Raw genomic sequence first — 16,836 nt, 5'->3', positions numbered from 1 at the left:
TTTATTTTTTTTTCTACAAGCTTTGTTCTTTGCTGCTTTTTCTTGATTCAAGAATCATTTTTATGATTTTTTAGATTATCAAATAACATGTCTCCTAGTCATCATTCTTTCAAGAGACAACATATTTAACATTCTTAAACAACAACTTCAAAAGACATATGCACTGTTCAAGCATACATTCAGAAAACAAAAAACATTGTCACCACATCAATATAATTAAACTAAGTTCAAGGATAAATTCAAAACTCATGTACTTCTTGTTCTTTTGAATTAAAACATTTTTCATTTAAGAGAGGTGATGGATTCATAGGACATTCATAACTTTAAGACAAAGTTACTAACTACTAATGATCATGTAATGAAGACACAAACATAGATAAGCACTTAACATAGAAAAAACGAAAAACAGAGAAAGTAAGAACAAGGAATGAGTCCACCTTAGTGATGGTGGCGTTTCCTTCTTGAGGAACCAATGATGTCCTTGAACTCTTCTATGTCTCTTCCTTGTCTTTGTTGCTCCTCCCTCATTGCTTTTTGATCTTCTCTTATTTCATGAAGGATGATGGAGTGCTCTTGATGTTCCACCCTTAGTTGTCCCATGTTGGAACTTAATTCTCCTAGGGAGGTGTTGATTTGCTCCCAATAGTTTTGTGGAGGAAAATGCATATGAGGCATCTCCGGGATCTCATGGTGATGAGCTTCCTGCGCCTCTTGAGCTCCATGAATGGGCTCTCTTGCTTGCTCCATCTTTTTCTTAGTGATGGGCTTCTCTTCCTCAATGTGAATGTCTCCTTCTATGGAAGCTCCAGCTGAGTAACATAGATGGCAGATAAGATGAGGAAAAGCTAGCCTTGCCCCAGGAGAGGGCTTTTCGGCTATTTTGTAGAGTTCAAGGGAGATGACTTCATGAACCTCTACTTCTTCTCCAATCATGATGCTATGGATCATGATGGTCCGATCCACAGTAACTTCAGATCGGTTGCTAGTGGGGATGATGGAGCGTTGGATGAACTCCAACCATCCTCTAGCCACAGGCTTGAGGTCCAATCTTCTTAGTTGAACCGGCTTGCCTTTGGAGTCAATCTTCCATTGAGCTCCTTCTACACATATGTCCATGAGGACTTGGTCCAACCTTTGATTAAAGTTGACCCTTCTAGTGTAGGGGCGTCATCTCCTTGCATCATAGGCAAGTTAAACGCCAACCTCACATTTTCCGGACTAAAATCTAAGTATTTCCCCCGAACCATTGTAACATAGTTCTTTGGATCCGGGTTCTTACTTTGATCATGGTTCTTGGTGATCCATGCATTGGCATAGAACTCTTGAACCATTAGGATGCCGACTTGTTGGATGGGATTTGTTAGAACTTCCCAACCTCTTCTTTGAATTTCATGACGGATCTCCGGATACTCATTTCTTTTGAGTTTGAAAGGGACCTCGGGAATCACCTTCTTCTTGGCCACAACATCATAGAAGTGGTCTTGATAAGCTTTGGAGATGAATCTTTCCATCTCCCATGACTTGGAGGTGGAAGTTTTTGTCTTTCCTTTCCCTTTTCTAGAGGATTCTCCGGTCTTAGGTGCAATCAATGGTAATGGAAAAAAAAAGCTTATGCTTTTACCACACCAAACTTAGAATATTGCTCGCCCTCGAGCAAGAAAATAAAGAATTAGATGAAGAAGAAGAAGAAAAGATGGAGAAGAGGGGGGAGGTGTGTTTCGGCCAAGAAGAGAAGAGAGGGTTGTGTTGTGTGAAAATGAGGAAGAATGGAAGGCTTTATATAGGGAAGGGAGGGGGGTTAAGGTTCGGCCATATGGGTGGGTTTGGGTGGGAAATTGATTTGAATTTTGAGGGTAGGTGGAGTTTATTGGGTAGGTTTATGGGGAAGAGTGGGTGGATGTGAGTGGTGAAGGGTTAATAGGGAAGAGAGATGGAGGTGATAGGTGAAGGGTTTTGGGGAAGAGTATTTACTGGGAATAGAGGATGATTGAGAAGAGAGAAGAGAGTGAGTGGAGGTAGGTGGGGATCCTGTGGGATCCACAGATCCTGAGATGATCCTGCGTGGTCCACAGATCCTGAGATGATCCTGTGGGGTCCACAGATCCTGAGGTGTTCAAGGATTTACAACCTTGCACCAAATTAGGCATGTAAAATGCCCTTGCACACAACTCTGGGCGTTCAGCGCCAGGTTGGTGCCCATTTTGGGCGTTCAACGCCCATTTGTTGCCCATTTCTGGCGTTGAATGCCAGAACCATGCTTGTTCTGGGCGTTCAGCGCCAGCTCTTCTCCAGGGTGCAATTCTGGCGTTCAGTGCCCAAATGCTGCCCATTTTGGGCGTTCAGCGCCCAGATACTGCCCATTTTGGGCGTTCAGCGCCAGAACGATGCTCTGTTCTGGCGTTGAACGCCAGACAGGTGCTTTCTCCAGGGTGTGATTTTTCTTCCGCTGTTTTTGATTCTGTTTCCAAATTTTTCGTTTATTTTGTGACTCCACATGATCATGAACCTAAGAAAACATGAAAAACAAAAATAAAATTAGATAAATAAACATTTGGTTGCCTCCCAACAAGCGCTTCTTTAATGTCAATAGCTTGACAGTGGGCTCTCATGGAGCCTCACAGATGTGCAGAGCTTTGTTGAGACCTCCCAACACCAAACTTAGAGTTTGGATATGGAGGTTTGACACCAAAATTAGAGTTTGATTGTGGCCTCCCAACACCAAACTTAGAGTTTGACTGTGGGGCTTTGGTTGACTCTACTTTGAGAGAAGCTTTTTCTGCTTCCTCTCCATGGATGCAGAGAGAGATCCTTGAGTTGTAAACACAAGGTTGTCCTTATTTAATTGAAGGATCAATTCTCCTCTGTCCACATCAATCACAGCTCTTGCTGTGGCTAGGAAAGGTCTTCCTAGGATGATGGATTCATCCTCTTCCTTTCCAGTATCCAGGACTATGAAATCAGCAGGGATGTAAAGGCCTTCAACCTTTACTAACACGTCCTCTACTTGTCCATAAGCCTGTTTTCTTGAATTGTCTGCCATCTCTAATGAGATTTTAGCAGCTTGAACCCCATAGATTCCTAGTTTCTCTATTACAGAGAGGGGCATGAGGTTTATTCCTGAACCAAGGTCACACAGAGCCTTAAAGATCATGGTGCCTATGGTACAAGGTATTATGAACTTTCCAGGATCCTGTCTCTTCTGAGGCAATGTCAGTTGATCCAGATCACTTAGTTCATTGGTGAACAAGGGAAGTTCATCTTCCCAAGTTTCAATACCAAATAATTTGGCATTTAGCTTCATGATTGCACCAAAGAACTTGGCAGCTTGCTCTTCAATAACATCCTCATTCTCTTAAGAAGAGGAATATTCATCAGAGCTCATGAATGGCATAAGGAGGTTCAATGGAATCTCTATGGTCTCTAGATGAGTCTCAGATTCCTTAGGTTCCTCAGAGGGAAGCTCCTTATTGATCACTGGACGTCCCAGGAGGTCTTCCTCCTTGGGATTCACATCCTTCTCCTCTCTTGTGGGTTCGGCCATGGTAATTAATTCAATGGCCTTGCACTTTCCTTTTGGATTCTCTTCTGTATTGCTTGGGAGAGTACTAGGAGGGATTTTAGTGATCCTTTTACTCAGCTGGCCCACTTGTGCTTCCAAATTTCTAATGGAAGACCTTGTTTCATTCATGAAACTCACAGTGACCTTAGATAGATCAGAGACTAAATTTGCTAAGCTAGATGGATTCTGCTCAGAATTCTCTGTCTGTTGCTGAGTGGATGATGGAAAAGGCTTGCTATTGCTAAACCTGTTTCTTCCACCATTATTAAAGCCTTGTTGAGGCTTTTGATCCTTCTATGAGAGATTTGGGTGATTTCTCCATGATGGATTGTAGGTGTTTCCATATGGTTCACCCATGTATTTTAACTCTGCTATTGCAGGGTTCTCAGGATCATAAGCTTCTTCCTCAGAAGATGCCTCTTGAGTACTGTTGGATGCAGCTTGCATTCCATTCAGACTCTGAGAAATCATATTGACTTGCTGAGTCAATATTTTATTCTGAGCCAATATGGTATTCAGAGTATCAATTTCAAGAACTCCCTTCTTCATAGGCGTCCCATTACTCACAGGATTCCTCTCAGAAGTGTACATAAACTGGTTATTAGCAACCATGTCAATGAGTTCTTGAGCTTCTGCAGGCATTTTCTTTAGGTGAATGGATCCACCTGCAGAAGTATCCAATGACATCTTTGATAGCTCAGATAAACCATCATAGAATATATCCAGGATGGTCCATTCTGAAAGCATGTCAGAAGGACACTTTTTGGTCAGCTGCTTGTATCTTTCCCAAGCTTCATAGAGGGATTCACCTTCTTTCTGTCTGAAGGTTTGAACATCAGCTCTAAGCTTGCTCAGCTTTTGAGGAGGAAAGAACTTGGCTAAGAAAGCCGTGACCAGCTTATCCCAAGAGTTCAGGCTGTCTTTGGGTTGAGAGTCCAACCATATTCTAGCTCTGTCTCTTACAGCAAAAGGGAAAAGCATGAGCCTGTAGACTTCAGAATCTACTCCATTAGTCTTAACAGTATCACAGATCTGCAAGAATTCAGTTAAGAACTGAAAAGGATCTTCAGATGGAAGTCCATGAAACTTGCAGTTCTGCTGCATCAGAGAAACTAGCTGAGGTTTCAGCTCAAAATTGTTTGCTCCAATGGTAGGAATGGAGATGCTTCTTCCATGTAAATTGGAATTAGGTGCAGTAAAGTCACCAAGCATTCTCCTTGCATTATTGTTGTTGGGTTCGGTTGCCATCTCCTTTACTTGTTCGAAATTTTCAATAAGGTTGTCTCTGGATTGTTGTAATTTAGCTTCTCTTAGTTTTCTCTTCAGAGTCCTTTCAGGTTCTGGATCAACTTCAACAAGAATGCCTTTTTCTTTGTCCCTGCTCATAAGAAAGAGAAGAGAAAAAGAAAAGAAGAGGAATCCTCTATGTCATAGTAAAGAGGTTCCTTATTGTTAGTAGAAGAAGAAAAGGAATAGGGGTGAAGAAGAATGAAGAATCCAAACACAAAGGTGATGATAGGAGCAGAGATGTGAGATGAAGAGAAGTGTTAGTAGATGAATAAATAAATAGAAGGGGATGAGAGGAGGAAAGAATTTTCGAAAATAATTTTTGAAAAAGAGTTAGTGATTTTGGAAAATAGTTTTTGAAAAAGGTTAGTAGTTTTTCGAAAATTCAAATAAAAAATAAAATAATTAGTCTAATTAAAAAGAAATTTTGAAAAAGAGGGAAGATTTTTTCGAAAATTAGAGAGAGAGAGTTAGTTAGGTAGTTTTGAAAAAGGTAAGAAACAAACAAAAAGTTAGTTAGTTAGTTGAAACAAATTTTGAAAAGATAAGAAGTTAGAAAGTTAGAAAAGATATTTTGCAATCACTTTTTTGAAAAAGGTAAGATAAGAAGATATTTTTGAAAAGATATGATAGAAATTAGTTTTTGAAAAAGATTTGATTTTTAAAATCTCAATTAATGACTTGATTCACAAGAAATCACAAGATATGATTATAGAACTTAAAGTTTGAATCTTTCTTAACAAGTAAGTAACAAACTTGAAATTTTTGAATCAAAACATTAATTGATGATGTTATTTTCGAAAATATGATGTAAAATTAAGAAAAAGATTTTTGAAAAATATTTTTGAAATTTTCAAAAATAACTAAAAAAAATTGAAAAAAGATTTGATTTTTGAAAAAGATTTTGAAAAAGATAAGATTTTTTTAAATTGAAAATTTGATTTGACTCATAAAAACAACTAGATTTTAAAAATTTTTGAAAAAGTCAAATCTAATTTTCGAAATTTTAAGAGAGAAAAAGGGAAAGATATTTTTTTGATTTTTGAATTTTTATGATGAGAGAGAAAAACAAGAAAAATGATGCAATGCATGAAAGTTATGGATCAAAACAATGAATGCATGCAAGAATGCTATGAATGTCAAGATGAACACCAAGAACACTATGAAGATCATGATAAACATCAAGAACACATTTTTGAAAAATTTTTAATGCAAAGAAAACATGCAAGACACCAAACTTAGAATTCTTTAATGCTTAGACATAAAGAATTCAGGAATGCATATGAAAAACAAGAAAAGACATAAAACATGCAAATGCAAAGATCAAACAAGAAGACTTACCAAGAACAACTTGAAGATCATGAAGAACACTATGAATGCATGAATTTTTTCGAAAAATACAAGATGAACATGCAATTGACACCAAACTTATAACATGACTCAAGACTCAAACAAGAAACACAAAAAATATTTTTGATTTTTATGATTTTCTAATTTTTTTGTATTTTTTCAAAAATTATTTGAAAAACAAAAATAAGGATTCCAAAATTTTTAATATGAATTCCAGGAATCTAGCATTCTTAGTCTAAAGCTCCAATCTGAGGGTTAGGCATGGCTTAATAGCCAGCCAAGCTTTAGCATATAACATCAGAGAATATACTGCTCATTACTTATCAAAGTAACTTGCCTCTATGCTGATGGTTTGGAAGCCTCAGTCCAAAAGAATTTAGACATGGCTTTATAGCTAGTCAGGCTTCAACATGCTTCATGAAACACTAGAATTGATTCTTAAAAATTTTGAAGAAAAAAATATTTTTGAAAACATTTTTTTTTCCTCTTTTTTTTTTCGAAAACAAAGGAGAAATTTTTGAAAGATTTTTGAAAACTTTTTGAAAAGAAAACAAAAAGAAAGTTACCTAATCTGAGCAACAAGATGAACCGTCAGTTGTCCAAACTCGAACAATCCCCGGCAACGGCGCCAAAAACTTGGTATGCGAAATTGTTACTCAGATTGTGAATTATTGTTCGAAATTGATTCCCTGGCGATGGCACCAAAAACGGATGCACAGAACCATGGTCTAAACATATCTTCACAACTTCGCATAACTAACCAGCAAGTGCACTGGGTCGTCCAATTAATAAACCTTACATGAGTAAGGGTCGATCCCACGGAGATTGTTGGTATGAAGCAAGCTATGGTCACCTTGTAAATCTCAGTCAGGCGGATATAAAATAGTTATGGAGTTTTCGAAATTAATACTAAAATAAGGATAGAAATACTTATGTAAATCATTGGTGAGAATTTCAGATAAGCGTATGGAGATGCATTCATTCCTCTGAACCTCTGCTTTCCTGCTGTCTTCATCCAATCCGTCTTACTCCTTTCTATGGCTAGCTTTATGTAAGGATGTTACCGGTGCCAATGGCTACTTTCAATCCTCTCGGGAAAATGGTCCAAATGCTCTGTCACAGCACGGCTAATCGTCTAGAGGCATCACCCTTGTCATTGGTTGCATCCTATTCCTCTCTGTGAAAATGGTCCGATGCGCTGTCACTGCATGGCTAATCATCTTGGAGGTTCTCGATCATACTGGAATAGAATTTACTATCCTTTTGCGTCTGTCACTACGCCCAGCACTCGCGAGTTTGGAGTTCGTCACAGTCATTCAATCCCAGAGTCCTACTCGGAATACCACGGACAAGGCTTAGACTTTCCAGACTCTCATGAATGCCGCCATCAATCTAGCTTATACCACGAAGATTCTGATTAAGAGATCTAAGAGATACTCATTCAATCTAATGTAGAACGGAAGTGGTTGTCAGGCACGCGTTCATAGGGAATGATGATGATTGTCACGTTCATCACATTCAGGTTGAAGTGCGAATGAATATCTTAGAAGCGAATTAAGATGAATTGAATAGAAAACAGTAGTACTTTGCATTAATCTTTGAGGAACAGCAGAGCTCCACACCTTAATCTATGGAGTGCAGAAACTCTACCGTTGAAAATACATAAGTAATGAAGGTCCAGGCATGGCCGAATGGCCAGCCCCCAAACGTGATCAATAGATCAAAAGATAATCCAAAGATGTCTAATACAATAGTAAAAGGTCCTATTTATAATAAACTAGCTACTAGGGTTTACAGAAGTAAGTAATTGATGCATAAATCCACTGCCGAGGCCCACTTGTTGTGTGCTTGGGCTGAGCTTGAAGTCTACACGTGGAGAGGTCATTCTTGGAGTTGAACGCCAGCTTTTGTGCCAGTTTGGGCGTTGAACTCCACTTTGCAACTTGTTTCTGGCGCTGGACGCCAGAATTGGGCAGAGAGCTGGCGTTGAACGCCAGTTTGCGTCATCTAAACTTGGGCAAAGTATGGACTATTATATATTGCTGGAAAGTCCTGGATGTCTACTTTTCAACGCAATTGGAAGCGCGCCATTTTGAGTTCTGTAGATCCAGAAAATCTATTTTGAGTGCAGGAAGGTCAGAATCCAACAGCATCAGCAATCCTTCTTCAACCTCTGAATCTGATTTTTGCTCAAGTCCCTCAATTTCAGCCAGAAAATACCTGAAATCACAGAAAAACACACAAACTCATAGTAAAGTCCAGAAATGTGAATTTAACATAAAAACTAATGAAAACATCCCTAAAAGTAACCAGATTCTACTAAAAACATACTAAAAACAATGCCAAAAAGCGTATAAATTATCCACTCATCAGTCGTCCGCCATGGTGGTGGGATGACTTCCAGATTCCCCGGCAACGGCGCCAATGTTCCGAGGGTTACCTGAAACTGTAGGTTGATCTCGGACGAGATCTTCTGTGCTAATCGGTGCTGACGTGTCCAACTTGTAAGTGGTGGCCGGAGCTATCGCGTCCGATTTGTTGGACTGGTGGTGATGCTGATCCTTTGCCACCGGAGGGTGGTGATACCTGCAAGAGACTCCGATGCTTAAGTTAACAAGGGTATTAAGTAGGTTTTTTGTAGAATCAGATTATGAGTTATACCTGGGTGCTCCAGTGTATTTATAATGGTGTAGAGTGACCTGATAAGATAAGTTAGATATTTTTATCTTATCTTATCTTTAGGTGGGGTCATCCTATCTTCAAGGGAACCGCCCTTATCTCTATAGGCTTTGGGAATTCCTCTATTTGGGCCCTTTATTGGGCTTTCATGGCAATTTGGCAGAGCTCTTTTGAGAAGAGGTCAGATAGTCTGACCTGAAAAGGTCGGTCGTCTTGTCGCTAAACATCCCGGGTCGGATAGCTCAACCCAGGGTATGAACAGGAGAAGAATGAAATAAAAAGGGATAGGGAATGATTTGGATTTGGGGGAAAGAAAAGATAAGATATCTGGCGCTGTTCTGGATAAGTTGTGCGTCGCATGTGACGCGGACGCGTGGGTCACGCGATCGCATGGTGTGTGATAAGTTCAGGTGATGCGGATGCGTGGGTTACGCGATCGCGTGGCCTGATTTGTGCTATTAGCGTGAGTGCAGCCTCGCGTACACACAACTCTCTGTTTTATACGCATTTTGCCAAAAATCTGGGTGACGCGTTCGCGTGGGTGTCGCGATCGCGTGAATGGCCATATTTTGAAAAACGACGCGAATGCGTGGGTCATGCGTTCGCGTGATAGGGCTTGTGCTTCTAGCATCATTCCAGCCCCACTCCATCATAACTCTCTGCCATACACCTCTTTACATCGATTTTGCAGGGCCACGCGAGTGCATGAGCAATGCACACGCGTGGGAGGCTATTTTTCAAAAACGACGCAGACGCGTCAGAGATGCGTTCGCGTGGGTGTGTTTGTGCCTAAGGCACGCCTCCAGTCACGCTCCCGCGTGACTTTCTGTTCAATTCTCTTTTCTTCCGAATGCACCTATGACGCGGACGCGTCAGCGACGCTTGCGCGTCGCGTGAATTTTTTTTATGCAGTATGCAAATGCAAATGCAGGCTATATGCAGAGATTATGAGAAGAGTCATTAACAAAAAATAAAAATAGAATAAAGTAACATAAAACTAAGACTGAAACTAAACGATCATACCATGGTGGGTTGTCTCCTACCTAGCACTTTGCTTTTACGTCCTTAAGTTGGACGTTCTTCAGACTCATTCTACTTCTGTTGGTGGTCTTCCAAGAGGAAAACCTCTAGTTCTTTGTGATCCTTAATCTTTTCTCCATGATAAAGCTTCAGGCGATGTCCATTGACGTTGATGAATTTGGAGCTAGTAGGATGACGCAGGTGAAAAACTCCGTATGGCTCTGCCTTTTCTACTCTATAGGGACCTTCCCATCTTGATCTCAGTTTTCCTGGCATAAGCCTCAGTTTGGAGTTATATAGAAGAACTAACTCTCCTGGTCTGAATTCTCTCCTTTTTATGTGCTTGTCATGGACAGCCTTCATCTTTTCTTTGTATCTCCTGTAATTGTCATATGCTTCTAGGCGAAGATTCTCCAATTCTGCTAGTTGCAGCTTCCTTTCAGCACCAGCTTCTTCAAAATTCATATTGTACTCCCTCACAGCCTAGAAAGCCTTGTGTTCCACTTCCACTGGAAGGTGGCAAGCCTTTCCGTATACTAAGCGGAAGGGGCTCATCCCAATGGGTGTCTTGTACGCTGTTCTATATGCCCAGAGTACATCTTGTAGCCTGGCACTCCAGTCCTTCCTATGAGGTTTTACTATCTTCTCTAGAATACGTTTAATCTCTCTGTTAGACACTTTTGCTTGTCCATTGGTTTGGGAATGATAAGCTGTTGCTACTTTATGAACAATCCCATGCTTTTTCAGTAATTCTGTCAGTCTCCTGTTACAAAAGTGAGTGCCTTGATCACTCACAATTGCTCGTGGTGACCCAAAGTGACAAATAATATGGTTTCTAACAAAGGAAACAACATTGTTAGCATCATCAGTATGGGTAGGAATTGCTTCCACCTATTTAGAAATATAATCTACAGCTAACAGTATATAAAGGTGACCATTAGAGTTTGGAAAGGGTCACATGAAGTCAATGACCCAAACATAAAAAATTTCATAGAAAAGCATAATCTGTTGAGGCATCTCATCCCTCTTGGATATATTACCAAACCTTTGGCATGGGGAACAAGATTTACAAAATTCAGCAGCATCTTTAAAAAGAGTAGGCCACCAGAATCTACAGTCTAGAATTTTTCTAGCTGTTCTTTAAGGGCCAAAATGTCCTCCACTCTCAGATGAGTGACAGGCCTCTAAAATGGACTGGAATTCTGATTGTGGTACACATCGTCTAATTACCTGGTCAACAACACACCTCTATAAATATGGATCATCCCATATATAATATTTAGACTCGATTTTTAGCTTGTCCCTTTGATGCTTAGTAAAATTTGGAGGGAAAGTGTGGCTAACTAGATAATTAGCTACAGGTGCATACCAAGTAACTACTTCAGATACTGCTTGCAAACTATCAAATGGGAAAGTATCATTGATAGGAGTGGAGTCATCCTTAATGTGCTCAATGCGACTCAAGTGGTCTGCCACTAAATTCTGGTTACCACTCCTATCCTTAATTTCTAAATCAAATTCTTGTAGCAGCAGTATCCAACGTATCAATCTTGGTTTAGACTCTTTTTTAGCTAATAAATATTTTAGAGCTGCATGGTCCGAGTACACTACCACCTTAGTACCAAGTAAATAGGCTCGGAATTTATCCAGAGCAAAAACAATAGCTAGAAGTTCTTTTTTAGTAGTAGTGTAATTAGACTGAGCAGCGTCTAAAGTCTTAGACGCATAAGCAATTACAAAAGGGTCTTTACCTTCGCACTGAGCCAGCGCCACTCCTACTGCATGGTTGGAGGCATCACACATAATTTCAAATGGCTGGCTCCAGTCTGGTCCTCTCACAATCGGAGCTTGAGTTAGGGCGATCTTTAGCTTATCAAATGCTTGCATGCAATTTTCACTAAACTCGAACTCAATATCTTTCTGCAACAGTCTGGATAAAGGCAATGCTACCTTACTGAAGTCCTTAATGAATCTCCTGTAAAAACCTGCGTGGCCAAGGAACAAACGGACTTCCCTCACAGAGGAGGGGTAAGGTAAACTATAAATGACATCTACCTTTGCTGGATCTACATAAATACCAGTATTAGACACAACATGTCCTAGTACAATTCCTTGTTTTACCATAAAGTGACATTTTTCAAAATTCAATACAAGGTTTGTACTAACACACCTGTCTAATACTCTAGACAAACTATCCAAGCAAAGGCTAAATGAATCACCATATACGCTAAAATCATCCATAAAAACTTCCATACAATTCTCAATAAGATATAAAAAGATGCTCATCATACATCTTTGGAAAGTAGCCGGTGCATTACATAAGCCAAAGAGCATCCTTTTGTATGCATACGTTCCAAAGGGACATGTAAAAGTAGTCTTCTCCTGATCTTCAGGAGCTATATGAATTTGAAAGTAGCCTGTATAACCATCTAAAAAGCAGTAATGGGATTTACCTGACAGGCAATCAAGCATCTGATCAATAAATGGCAAGGGGTAATGATCCTTGCGAGTAGCTTGGTTGAGACGCCTATAGTCAATGCAAACCCTCCATGAATTCTGCACTATAGTTGTCAGGAGCTCTCCATGCTCATTCTTGACTGTTGTGACTCCAGACTTTTTGGGCACCACTTGTACTGGACTGACCCATTTACTGTCTGAGATAGGGTAAATGATATCTGCTTCAAATAACCTGGTCACTTCTTTCTTGACAACTTCTAAGATGGTTGGATTCAATCTTCTTTGAGGCTGACGGACAGGCTTTTCTCCCTCTTCTAAGAATATTCTATGTTCACAAACTTGAGGGCTGATGCCTACTATATCCGCCAAGCTCCATCCAATTGCTTTCTTATGTTTTCTCAGCACACTGAGCAGTTGCTCTTCTTGTTGAGAAGTGAGTTCCCTTGCAATGATAACTGGGAACTTCTGATTATCCTCAAGGTAAGCATACTTGAGGTGTGGAGGAAGGGGCTTTAATTCCAATTTCTGCTCATGGCTAGGCTCTGGATCATTCGGGGCTAGTGATAATGGCAAAGTGTCCGCATTGTGTTCAGAGGGTGTCCCCACACTTGGACCTTGCTCCATGTGCTTCTCTTCTATTTCTTCTTGGTGAACTTCAGCTACAGTTTCATCAATGATGTCGCACTGGAAGATAGAATGATCTTTCACAGGGTACTTCATAGCTTCATTTAAACTGAAACTCACTGCTCTGCCATCTATCTCAAAGGAGTAAGTTCTTGAGAATGCATCCAGCTTGAACTTTGAAGTCTTCAGGAATGGTCTTCCAAGCAGGATTGATGATGGTCTGCCTGAGTCATTAGGGGGCATTTCCAGGATATAGAAGTCAATAGGAAATGTGAGCCCCTTAATACTCACTAATACATCTTCAGCAATTCCAACTACTGTAATAATGCTCTTACCTGTTAACACAAAATGAGCTGCCGACCTTTTTAAGGGAGGGAGCCTCAAGGTATCATATATAGACAATGGTATTATACTAACACACGCTCCTAAGTCACACATGCAATTAGAAAATATTACACCTCCAATGGTACAGTTAACCATGCATGGACCTGGATCACTACATTTTTCAGGTATACCTCCCATTAAAGCAGATATAGAACTACCTAAAGGAATAGTTTCTGTTCCGAGGGTTACCTGAAACTGCAGGCCGATCTCGGATGAGATCTTCTGTACCGGTCGGAGCTGACGTGTCCGGTTGGTGGGTGGTGACCGGAGCTGTCGTACCTGACTTATTGGCTGGCTACACTGCTGATCCTTTGTCACCGGAGGGTGGTGGTACCTGCAAGGGACTCTGATGCTTAAGTTAGCAAGGGTATTAAGCAGGTTTTTAGTAGAATCAGAGTATGAGTTATACCTGGGTGCTCCAGTGTATTTATAGTAGTGTGGAGTGACCTTTTTAGATAAGATAAGTTAGCTATCTTATCTTTATCTTTAAGTGAGGTCATCTTATCTTCTGGGGAACCGCCCTTATCTTTCTAGGCTTTAACTGGCTTTAGATTGGGCTGTGTCCCTTTATTTGGGCCCTTCTTTGGGCTTTCCTGTCGATTTGGCCGAACTCTTTGAGAAGAGGTCGGATAGTCTGACCTGAAGAGGTCGGTTGCCTTGTTACTGAACATCCCGGGTCAGATAGCTCGACCCAGGGTATGAACAGTGCCCCTGCTCGAGCTTGGTCTTTCTTTTTGAGGTCGAGTCCTAGTTCTTAGGACTTCGATCCTTCTCTGGTGAAGCTGAACTCGAGCATCTTGTCAACTTCATCTTTGTGGCGTTCTCCTTTTTGAATATGGAACGTTTTCTTTTGCTTCTTAAAAGCCCGCGCTTTTGCATTAGCGCTCTTAGCCTTGGGATTATGTAAGGGGTTTAATATCCTCATTAATTGGTTTTTAATTACCCCGTTTCTCTCAGCCGCTATATTTTGAATTTCACACCCCAAAAAATGGTTTCTCTTCTCCGTAACTTCCCCTTTCTTTCTCTCTTTCTGTTTTTCTGAAGTTTGCGGTTTTCGTATTTCTCCCCTGTGCCGTATTCTTGGTGATCATTAGTGCTTTCCTTGCTGTGAAAGGGCGACTCTGAATTCCAACTTCCATTTACTACTTCTGTGAGGCTATCTGCTCGAGAGGTGGCTCTACTCCTTGTTGCTTCTGCTCTCAGCTTTTCTTCAGAGTTTTCTCCCACTTTTTCAGGTTGGTTCTTTCTTACTTTCTTCGTTGCTTGCATTGTGCCTTTTTTGAATTTAAAAAGTTTGAATCTTTTTGTATTGTCGTGCATCTGCTTGCTTATTGTCGTTTATTTTTCTTCTTCTGCACGAACCCACTTGCTTTCTCGAAAGGTTGCTCTTTTGATGTTTTGTTGACAAATTTTGCAAAAGATAACTTCTATTTTTTATTATTCTTGAAAAAGGTTGTGTCTTTGATGACTTCTTCTTGAGCTGTTTATTTGGTTGCTTTGTTTGTTGACTAAACTGGGACTGTGGGTCTGGAGGGTAGTTTATTCTGATGGTTTTACCCGTGGCTCATGCCCTTTTATTCAAAGTGTCGTTTTAGTTGAAAGGGGTCGTTATCAAGGTGTGAGCTTGTGGGTTTTTATGAGTCCTTGTTCTGTGCCTGCCTCCAAAGGATGCCCCTGGATCTTTGGTGTGGGTCCTGGGGTTTCCTTTTGTTGTTTGTACTGCACTGAATTATGTTGGCCGAGTTATTTTGTCTTTCGTCCGAGATGTTTTTTAGTAATCCAATCTTCTTTTCTTGTTGTAGGATTAGTTGACCTCATGTCTTCTCGCAAAAATATTGTTGAGACGTCTTCCCAAGTCCCTGAGGGCATGGCTGATTGGGTGGATTCCATGGTTCTTCTGTGTGTTTCGTTGGTTGACTTTGAGTTTTATCAGCAAATTAGGCAATTTTATAGGATTTGTGGTAATGGTAGTGATGAAAAGAACTATGAGCTTGTATCTCCAAACTCTGAGGAGAAGGTCTATTTTTCTACCCGAATTGCTGGAGAGCGCCCCTTTTTCTACGCCTACGACTTCTTTTTTATTCAAATGAATATCACTCTTCCTTTTACCACTTTTGAGACCAACCTATTATGGTCCTGTAATGTAGCTCCATCCCAACTTCACCCCAATTCCTGGGGTTTTATAAAAATCTTTCAGTTGTTGTGTCAGGAGTTCGGTATCCTTGCTTCACAAGCCCTCTTCTTTTATCTCTTTGTTTTGACAAAGCCTGGGGTGGTTAAGAAGAAAGCCGCTTGGGTTTCTTTCCTAGCTTGCCAGGGAAAAAAAGTTTTCTCCATGTTTGATGAATCTTTTCGTGACTTCAAGAATTACTTTTTTAGGGTCCGAGCTGTTGAAGGAGCTCGGCCCTTTTTTCTAGATGAGAATGATGAGCCTGCCTTTCCCTTGGAATGGAAAAAGAATGTAATGGTATTTAAATATACGTGGGAGATGTTAGATGAGGCTGAACAAGCTTTTGTGACTGTGCTGGAAGAAAACTGGGGGCAGCCTTTCCATCTCGACACAAAGAAATTTTTAGCCAACCTCTCTCTCCTCTGAGCTAAGCTGGGTAGTGGTCAATTTTTGGTTTTGATTATTTTGTCGATTTTATCTCTTGTAAGCTCTTTTCTGATTCATAACTTGGTTTCCTGCTGTTGTGTTTTGTCTGCAGAGATGATTAAGAATAATGAATCCATGAAGGCCTTTAAGAGGGCAAGGAAGGCTACTGCAGCTCAAAACTCGGCTAAGGCGGTTGGGGAGGGATCATCTCAGGTTCAGTCGAAGCCGGCCGTACCGAGCTCACCGGGGGCGAGGAAGGTAATCCCTACTCCCTGGGTTCGTTTGGTTGATCTTCCACAAGCTTCTGTTGCTGCTTCTGGCGCTCCTCCAAACAAGAAATAAAAAACAACGGAGCCTTTTAACCTTGATGTCCCTGACTTTGATGCAGTTGAGTTTGTCGATCACCAGATTAGTCCTTATGGTACCATTCCTACCGATGATGTCTCTCTCCTTCGCCACTTGGATTTTATTACTCGAAGTAGCGTCAAGATGGCACATATGGGAGCTGCCCTGTACCGAACTGCCCAAGACCTCCCTCTTCATGCTACCAAAGATTTTATGGAGGAGGCTAAGCAAGAGTTCGACCGTATGAAGGGTTTAAAGGAGGAGCTCCAAGTGAAAGTGACCAAGCTGGAGAAGGAGTTAGAGACCAAAAAGGCTAGTTCTGTTGCCTTGGCGGCTTCTGTGAGGTTGGCTGAAGATATAGCATTGAGGCACAAGGATAGCTATGTCACGGCTTACAGCAAAGTGATGCGTCTCAGGAAGGAGTTGGAGTCTGCCCGGGTTGATTATGTCGAGCTCCAGGGTCACCTTATAGGCAGTGTAAATGCTGCTTATGAGAACTTGAAGGAGCAAGTTCGAGTTCTTGCTCCCAAGGTCG

General features: G+C 40.8%; 1 non-coding gene across 1 annotated transcript; it reads left to right on the top strand.

Annotated features, from left to right (window-relative positions):
* Positions 1–4,300: 4,300 nt before the first annotated feature.
* Positions 4,301–4,408, top strand: LOC112739082 (small nucleolar RNA R71). The gene has a single exon (XR_003170023.1). It is a non-coding gene; the product is annotated as a small nucleolar RNA R71 (small nucleolar RNA).
* The last annotated feature ends 12,428 nt before the right edge of the window (positions 4,409–16,836 follow it).

Source organism: Arachis hypogaea, chromosome 13 (assembly GCF_003086295.3).
Source record: "Arachis hypogaea cultivar Tifrunner chromosome 13, arahy.Tifrunner.gnm2.J5K5, whole genome shotgun sequence".
In the NCBI taxonomy this organism is placed as follows: Eukaryota; Viridiplantae; Streptophyta; class Magnoliopsida; order Fabales; family Fabaceae; genus Arachis; species Arachis hypogaea.
Note: the sequence above shows the minus strand (reverse complement) of the source record. Positions and strands in the feature narration are given on the sequence as shown.